The sequence below is a fragment of the Ammospiza caudacuta genome, chromosome 2 (assembly GCF_027887145.1).
Source record: "Ammospiza caudacuta isolate bAmmCau1 chromosome 2, bAmmCau1.pri, whole genome shotgun sequence".
Classification (NCBI taxonomy): domain Eukaryota; kingdom Metazoa; phylum Chordata; class Aves; order Passeriformes; family Passerellidae; genus Ammospiza; species Ammospiza caudacuta.
In genome coordinates this window covers 5,816,624-5,825,803 of record NC_080594.1, presented here as the reverse complement: position 1 = coordinate 5,825,803, position 9,180 = coordinate 5,816,624, and the positions used below count along the sequence as shown (strand labels likewise).

The 9,180-nt window shown below is 40.1% G+C and overlaps 1 long non-coding RNA gene across 1 annotated transcript; it reads right to left on the bottom strand.

Moving 5' to 3' along the window:
* Positions 1-4,069: 4,069 nt before the first annotated feature.
* Positions 4,070-8,553, bottom strand: LOC131554937 (uncharacterized). The gene is made up of 3 exons (XR_009274480.1): positions 8,327-8,553; positions 4,396-4,793; positions 4,070-4,291 (listed from the first exon to the last, which is right to left on the bottom strand). It is a non-coding gene; the product is annotated as an uncharacterized LOC131554937 (long non-coding RNA).
* Positions 8,554-9,180: the final 627 nt, after the last annotated feature.

The window sequence follows — 9,180 nt, the reverse complement described above, 5'->3', positions numbered from 1 at the left end:
TTAGGTAACATCACTTTGCTGCCAGTGAATGCAGCTGTGGCTATGAACCCAGAACAGATGCTAGGTGAGCTGGGGTAGAGCTGCATCTAACCCAAGACTAACACACATTTTTCCCACCCTGCTTTTTTCACCCAAATTCTTTCAGCTCTGGTAACAGTGCTCAGAGTAGAAATCCCACGGGAAGCTGTTTCCATCAGCTCAGAGAAATGCACAGCCGAGCTAAAACAAATCCCTGACATTTTTCACGTGCCAGCCTTGCATTTAGCATGCACAGATGAAGAGACAGAGGAATCTGAAGCTTACTGCACATGTCACAGTGTGGCAGCAATCAATTCCAGTTTCACACCCTAGGAGGAGAGGATACATCTTCATAAACACGGCTTTTATCAGGCAGGAATTTCTGCTTGTCACCTCCCAGCTCCCTGGACAAGCAAGCCCCTTACCTGCTACACTCACCATACCAAAGTGGCCCACAGCACTTAGGAAAATACTCTTTACTTTGGCTCTGCACTGATAGCAGACACTGTCTTACTGCTTGACTGCCCATATTTGGAGAAGTTTTCAACGAGGACATAACTTTTGCCATAGGTTCTGAGTTTTGTGAGAGGTGCAAGCTTTCTATCTCCTTTCCAAACCCAGTCTCTCTGTCCTTATTGGCTCTTTTTTACCCACGAGCCTCAATTTGTGACTCTGCTGGTGCAGCTCCAATCCAGGTCCTTTCCTTCTTCCAGGTATTTCGTGGCAGATGCATAAATGATTTCCAGGATGGTAAAAGGAGGGGCTGTCTTGTGCTTCAGATGTGCACACAGCACCCAGGATAACAGGCAACACAATGAAACTCTACTTTTCCCTTCACATAAAAGGACAGAAAATCTATTTCCTAACAAAATCTTGCCGCCAAAAGAATATTCTCTATATGCTTTGCTGTTTTCATAAAAATGGAAAATGAGGAAAGCATCCTCTCTTGAAAAAATAAGCAAGTGAAAGCATCAGGGGAGAGGGATATTTGGGAGGGCTCTTTGTTCATATTTCTTCAGTTTGAAGGTCTTTTCCTTTTATCAAATGTTGAGTTGTTCCATTGAAAGATAATCTAAAAATACTGATTGGCTCAAAATAGGGTTTTTTTGGGATCAGGCTACACCTCCCAGCTCTCTGGGCAAAATTGAGCACAGAGAAAAAAAAAAGGCTGAAATACATCATGCCTCAACAGAAGCTTATTGCAATAGATGTTCTTTCTTTCTCAGAACCCAGGCATCACCTCCTGGCCACACCAAGTAACTCCCAAACTGGACTGGAAAAAAAGCCAAAAGCCAGCAAAACTACTTTTTAATTATTTCGCCTCCTCAAGAGAGCACCTGTATCAAATTATCTGGCTAGCAGAGGTAAGAGTCAGACTCCCACCAATATAAATATATAGAATATGCTACTGTAATCTTTTTTTCAATGATGAAAAAAAGTTCTTATTACTGTAATTTAAAAAATTCTTAATTACTGTACTTGAAGTAGGAGAATTCTTATGTGAGCATCAGGAAAAAAAAAAAAAAAAAAACAGAGAAATCCAGAAAGAAAAAAAGAGCAATGCTTACCACAATAGCCTCCTGTTTCAGACCAGTGTTAAGAGGCAGGAGAGCTTCTTGCTTTATTTCAAAATATAGATTTTTCTTTTTCCTGGAAAAACAAAGCTGTCTTTTAGAAACATCTTTAAGTGCCAGACCAGCAAGTGGAACTTGGTTACACTGCTGGAAAGGAGAAAACATGAGTGGTTTGCTTGGCCTCCATTTTCCAGATGGGTAGATGGCTTGAGAGGTTCTGTGATTCAATAGAAAACTTAAAATCAAAAGAAAGTGTTTGTTTGCTTTGGGATTGATTTTTTTCCCCCTCTCACCTTAGCCATGGAAAGATTTCTGGTTGTTCCACATTGCCTGGTCCTTTTGAGCTGTGTGCTTGTGCCCTGTGTGCTGGTGTGAATTCAAACAGTTATTTTGGATATGCCCTGATCTTGTTGGCAGGGGAGGACAGCAAGTGGGATTAAAAATTACAAACAAGCATTTATCAGCACTTTTCTATACTGCTATATCCTATAGCAGTATAGAAAAGTGCAGATAAATATATAACTATACCAACTAGAAATTCCTGTGTAGGCTGTACTTGCAAAAATTTAAACGTCTGGTTGGTTTCTTGTTACTTTAACTATTCTGTGCATTTTTCACTTACCTTTCAGCTCTCTGTTGGTGCTCTGAAAGGGTCCACATTGCACTCTCTGGTGTGAAACTTTCACTTGTGGGTCAGCTACCCAGGACCAGGAGATTCTGTTGGCTTTTATTAATTAAGGCCAGCTTGGCTTAGACTTCCCTGACAGCCCAGTGGTTTTCAGACTCTTAAAAGACTCGGAAGATGTTTCAATTTCAGACTGCAGGAAACAAGCACGAGCTCAGCTGCTCTTTGAACAGCTCCAGATGTGCCCAGAGCCCAGTGGCTCATGGAAGGGGAATAATGGGAGCTGCCAGCCATTGAAGCAATCAAACCCTTCCTACAGGAGAAAAGCAGTTCAGTGTCCCAGACCTGCTCACTGAAAATGTAAATATCTGTGCAGGAAAACATTCACTTCCAGAGCTGCTTCCAAACTTCCTTAGGAAGATACAGAAGGTTGAGACCTCAGACACAAGCAGCAGCCACTCACAGAGCATGCACAGCTCTGAGAGCAAAGCAAGGTGGTTTTTTCCCTTCTCCTTGCACTTTCTGACATCTCATGGCAATGCCAAGCAATCCCTTCTCCTGCAGAGCCAGCAGGGTACTCTGCAATCCATTCAGCACTGGGTCTTTCAGTGCAGTGTAATCCGAGATACTCAGCTCCTCAGAGAAGCCTCTGGATTCACATTTACCAGCAAACAGCCCTGGGCACGTCTCTGAGGTTTTTCCCTCAAAAACTGAGTAGTGAACAACCTTTTCATCTGAGAAAAGCCTTGGGAGGCTCGAAGCCAGCGCTGTGAGCTGCACACACATTCTCAACACCACTGGAGCTGAGTAGCACAGCTAGACAATGTGCTGAGGGCTTGAAAGAGGGAAAAATCTACTATTTCAACCACAGAAAAAAAAGTAAATATCAAAATAGCAAAGTTTCTCTTGGGTAAACCTAAATATGTGCCCATTTGCTTTCAGGCAAATGAGACCTCCTCAGGCAGCTCAGCTTTGGTAAATCCATCAGATTCAATACAACAGTCAACAAATTTTATTAAAGAATTGCAAGGCAGTCAGGACTAGGAAAAACACAGATTACAGGATCAGACAGTGTGTTCTCCACTGTCCTCCTGTATCCTACATGTGTCCTGCTTTAGAAACCCACCTCCTCTTTCAAGAGGTTGTTTGAGTTCTTCTCTGTGTTTATATTAAATCAAAAGATTAAAGAGTGATAAAATTTAGCTATTGAAATCCTAATATTTTTATCCTATTTTGTTTAAAAAAAAGTGAATCATCATGAGAAAAATACATATCCAAACAACTCAATGATGAAAAAATGCACTTTCTTACCCTCCTGCTTTACCTCAGTTTCAGACATAATTCTCTAGGTTTGCTTTTCTAGAGTACCACTTCATTATTACATATCTTATACATTGGCTTCTAGAAATGACAAATGGGCTGTCAGTTTTACTTTCTGATATAAAGATAGAAAAATAAAATTTAAAAATTAAAAAATTAACATCAATACCCAAGAGTTCTCTATTGAATTAAAACAGGATACCATCTAGTGAAAAGATACACCACTTTTTTAACCAATATAATAAAATTAATTATGTCAATCAAATAAAAAGTATGCAAACCTTGAGAAATTAAGACTGCAGTGTTAACTAAACTAATTAAATATAGAATTTCACAGTGTTATAGTGGAACAACAGGGTAACACAGTCAAGTGATCAAGCCCTCAAACTAAAATAACAGATTATTGCCACTCACTAAAGAAACCCTAGGAGAGTTTAAAACAATGACAACATCCTTTATTTTCAATTACCTTACTTAATATAAATGCACTTTGAGTGTGCACTAGGTACTTTTTCCTTTTTTTGCAGGAGGGTTCATACTCTATCATTCTTTTTTTCAAAAGGACACAGTGAGCTTTAAAAAAAATGCCTAATTGTTAAGTTGTGCAACAGCTTAAAATGCAACCATTGTTATGAGAAAATCTGACTCAGTGAGAAGTTGAGGTTTAAGTTTAGGAAATCATTAAAGAACTCTGCTGGGAATCTCTCATGTGCACAGGCAAATGAAAACCAAGGGATAACAGTGTAACTGCCCCCTGCAAAGCAAAAGAAAAAATTAAATTAAAAAATATTTTAATTTTTTTTTTAAAATTCAAAAAAAAAAAAAAAAAGACAGAAGGATAAATTATTTACTGCTTACCTTCTTGGGATCTTGTCACTTGCTGTAGGGACTCAAATCCTGAATTTACTGCCACACACAGGAGTTTCATTCAGGCTTACGCTGGCTTCCCCAGTGACCCAGATATGTGTAAATTCTTCCTCTGCAGCATGACATGCCAAGGAACCAACTTCAGTTGTGTCTGTGGATAACAGGATCTTTTGTTTTTTCTTCTTTGGTCTTTACTTCTTGAAAGAGCATGTGCCACTCACTGCAGCTCTCAATCCAGTTCAGCATTTCAGGATCATTTTTTAGGCCCAGATATCGTCATGTCAGGATGATCAGGGTGATTTTCAAGACTGGCAGAAGGCTGAGATGTAGGTGGGTATTTTCTAGAAAGTTGGTGTCATCTTCCAGTTAAATCAAGGGCACAAATCCTGCTGTAACCAAAACCAGTTTTACAATCAAACCAACCTTATTTCCAGGTATGCATTTTGCTGAGATTATCCATCCTTATATTTAGGCATGGCTTCCTGGTAGGATCTCTTGCTTATTTGGAGGGAATTTTAAAAGAATAAATATAAGCTCATAGAAATTCTACTGCCTTTTAGACTATATTAAAATAATTTAATCTTATACTACTTTTTAAATTTATTAATCTTGGGTTCAACTAGGGTCTAGATTTATATCCCTCCCAAAGCTTATAATAATGGTTTTCAATAGTTACACAGGAAAAAGGGCTGCATTCTGCATTTCTGCAGTGCCAAACATAGCAGTAGCCATTTCCTTTTTGTGATAACAGATAACAAGCCTTTCAAAGCCATAAAATGACAAGAACTAATAAAGACCAGGCATTATCCACCCTCACGTTCTATTAAAAGTTCTATAAGCATCACAAAAGCCTCATCAGAGCAGAACACAATAGTTCTCCCAACACAAAAGCCAATATACAGCAACCAAGAAGATGGAAACCTGCAGGAAGTTTGTATTTCTCATTGCCTTCAAGGCTACATTCAGATTTTTTTCCCCATTATGGTCACTGATCTCAGATAGAAAGGTAAATGAATGCTAGTCCAATTTAAATCCTCTTTGCTGCAAGAGTGAGTGCACCCAATGAGAAATTTGATGCAGAAGTTGGGTCCTAATTAGCTGAGGCTGAAGCACCCAAGCACTCCAAATATCAGCTCAGCCTCATCTTAGGGTAATGAAATTCCAGAACAGAGCCTTTACTGGCAAAGGGAAACTAAACACTGACTGCTACAGACAGGTTAATGCAGAAATCAGGAGCATTTCCTTGAAGGATTACAGACTTGGGGGTGGAATGGGACAAGACACAGGGAGCAGGAAGAGAAATGGAAGAAGGGAAGAGAAAGAGAAATCGATGCCTTAGGCCTGGATGCTCCCTGTCTCACTGAGCTGTATTTCTGGAGCAAGGGTAGATGCTTTCTCTGGTAATTGTATAAGCACCTTTTCATTGTGCTCCTTGAGGAAAATAGGGAATTAGACATGGTTATTATCTCTACATTTCAAAAGCTTAAAAGAAAAGGAGCACAGTCTGCTGTCAAATTCGGAAATCTGCCCTCCAAAGGGCAAGAAATGCACATGCAACAGAGAAGGTAAGTAACTTACACTTTTCTTTCATAGGTCAAGAGAAAAAAAAAAAAAAAAACATTTCATAAGGGTACATACTGTAGTAAAAAGAAAAATCCATGAGCTGGATGGGGAGAGCCAGACTTGTAAATCTGTGACATTATTCTTTATGTCTCAGCATCCTGCATGTCCAAAGAGCACCAAATGATACAGCAAATGAAAGGCAAAACTGAAGAAACACACATCCAGAAAATGTCCAATGGGATGAGCTGGAATGAAAAGTCTTCTCAAGGTACCAGGGCCTGAAGGAAGAGGAGAATTCCAAAGGCATTTCCATTCAGGCAGCATTAATCTCACCAACATCAGCTCCAGTTAGCCAAGCAGCGCTGCACACAGCCTGATTGCTGCCTGTGAATATATCCATGTGTGTACTGCCATTTACTACAACAAATCCACCAAAAAAGTCCACTTAGCTTGCATAACTCCTCCTTTTTAAGACCTTTGAATTTTTGCTGCAACAGAAATTTCTGCGTTTTTAACACTGATTTCAGTCTGAGAGGAGGAAAAGGAGGAACTCATAGTTTACTCAGTAGTAAATTCTGCACCTAAAAGCCGAAATTCATGATCAATACAGAACATTCTAAAAAGAAAGCATTGTTCAGAGTTTGTATTCTCCAGCAAAAAGGGCACCAGGGAAGACAGTTCAATGTTTAAAGCACAAAGAGCAAAGCCTGGGGCGAGAGGACTGCCAATGTCCAAGTTCCTTGCTGACAGGTCCAGAGGACAGAAAACCTCTCTTTGCTGCAAACACAGGGACAGCAAATTAATTTTTTTCCTCTTCTACTTTTTAGGAATATGTTAAGCCCAAAATGCTCAAAGGAGTGGTATTCTGTCCTTCCTCTAGGATCCTGCAAACCAGTAGGATTGCAACATTTGCTTCCCCTCCTTTTTTCCCCTCTCTTTACCATGTCAGAAGCATGTGGTCACCAGAGGAGAGAGAATTAATTACACTTGGCTTTGTACAGGATGAGTGATGAGTGTTCATTTGGTAGCTCAAATGGACTTTGCTTCATGATCACAGAGGACTTCAGTGAACCAAATATTTCTATTACCAAATCACATGGTGCTTTATACAACAATTGCCCAACTAAAGTGGAAAAACCATCACAGGCAAAAGAAGGGGCAAAGGGAAAGGGCTGCAGTGAAAGGCTTTAAAAGGCTTAAATACAGCAGAAAATAAAGAATGCTTCCAAACATTTGACCCTGAATTTTCATTAACTGCTTTGTTCTGAATGCAAGAAAATGAATTGGCTCTGCAAGGAGAGAAATGAGCCTGTGGTCAGCATGTCTAGAGTAAGCAAAAGGTGAACAAGCACTATCCAGAAAGCCTCATCACATCAATTTTTAAGGGAGGTACACATGCTCCCAGGCAAGAAAGTGAGTGACCATAACAAAAAAGGAACATTTTTACACCAAAATAGCCACATAAACCTTTTGTCAACAGAACAATGCTGGCAGTGTTACAGATCATTTCAGCACAATTTTATTTTCAGGACCAAACATATGAAGTACAGTCATTCAAGTTTAGGGCTAGACACCTTGTAAAATGGTGTTAATAACAAAAGGCACCTTTTAGTCAACTGAACTTCATAAATTTACACTCATATTAAAGACATTAAAGAAATACTTCACCTGTGAATTTACTAATGTCAGAGATCCCAGCAAGTACCAAAATTGAGAACAAAGGTGCTTCCCTCCATTCCCCCAACACACTGAGGAAACAATGTGGACACTTACAACTACCAGAAAACACTTATTTCTGACCATTTTTACTAACACAGGTGAGTTTCACAGAAATTTTTCTAACCAAACATCAGGAAAGATCTGGCAAAAAGAAATTACAGAAAATATTTTGTAAATGTTATCCCACAGGATAATACCATGACACTAGAAACAAAGGTTCATGTATTACCAAACCAGGATACAGTTGGAAAGAGACATAATTTGGAGAAAGCAGACCCCTAAATCTCGTCCCTGTGCTAGCAGAACCACACCACCTAAGTCAATGCTGCCAACTCCTGCAATATAGGAATATTGTAAATTAAGAGAGTTTTTTTCATATTTTACCACTTTTCACAGTGTTAAAAAGTAAGATATCTTCTCCTTTTTTTGTTTATTTATTTCTTTTTCCTGAAACTGCTTCTTACCAACACTTACAACTTATATTGTGTACCTAAACCATCTTTACATCCAGCAGTCAGATTTACACATCCTCTATGATCACTATACCTTGTCCCTTGGCATATACACAGATATTATTCCCCCATTCCATGCCCTCCCTCCCCCAAATTTCCATAAGAACAGTCAATTACTTTGGTCCTACCTGTCAAGGGGATCACTCAGGACAGCACCACGTTGGATTGTTGAGCAACAAGACCACTTGGGATGGGTCAGCATTGCACTCACATGGCTCCTGGTGAGGCTCATTCCTTGTTGGTTCAGATGATTCCTGCTCTACTCCTTCCTGTCCCATACAAGTCAAATAATGGATGCTTTTCTGCCAGGGATAAATCTCCCTGAGGTACACATTTCCACTTTCTCCTGCACCTGGATCTCTGAGCAAAGACAATCCCACAAATGCACTTTGCTTTTCCCAAGGCAGAGCAGCCCACAGTGCCCTTCCCATGCACCTACAGCGTGGCCAGCTTGCCATGCCTCACCATATGGATATCACAGACACCTCCCTCCACCTGCTCCAGGGAGATTTTACCCACATGGTCACTTGATTGCAGTGCATGTTTCACATGTGTGTTATGGCCTCAACAGTCAGGGCTCACCCCTCAATCACAAACCCATTTTTTTCATGCTTCTGTCCCAGTTATCACCCTTATCCTGAATTCTTCAATCTTTTACATCCTATTTTCTCCCCATGTCCTGTAGGGGAAGGGGCTGAAAGTGGCTCAGTCAAGGTTAACTTGACACAGTCCTTTTTTCTTTTTTCATCCAACAATGGGTATACAGATTTTAACCAGTAACTTCCTAACCTGCAAGCAAATGCTGCTGGCCCTGGTCAGTCCAGCAGCACCCAAACCTGCTCCCTTTGAGGCATTTCTCAGAGCAAAGGTCAGGCTTGCCTCAGATGACCTCCCTGAGTGAGTTTTTGAGTATAATCTCAGTAGGACAAAATGCAAAGCTAATGAGAAATGCATGTGACTAGCACTTTTGCCCACAAGGACA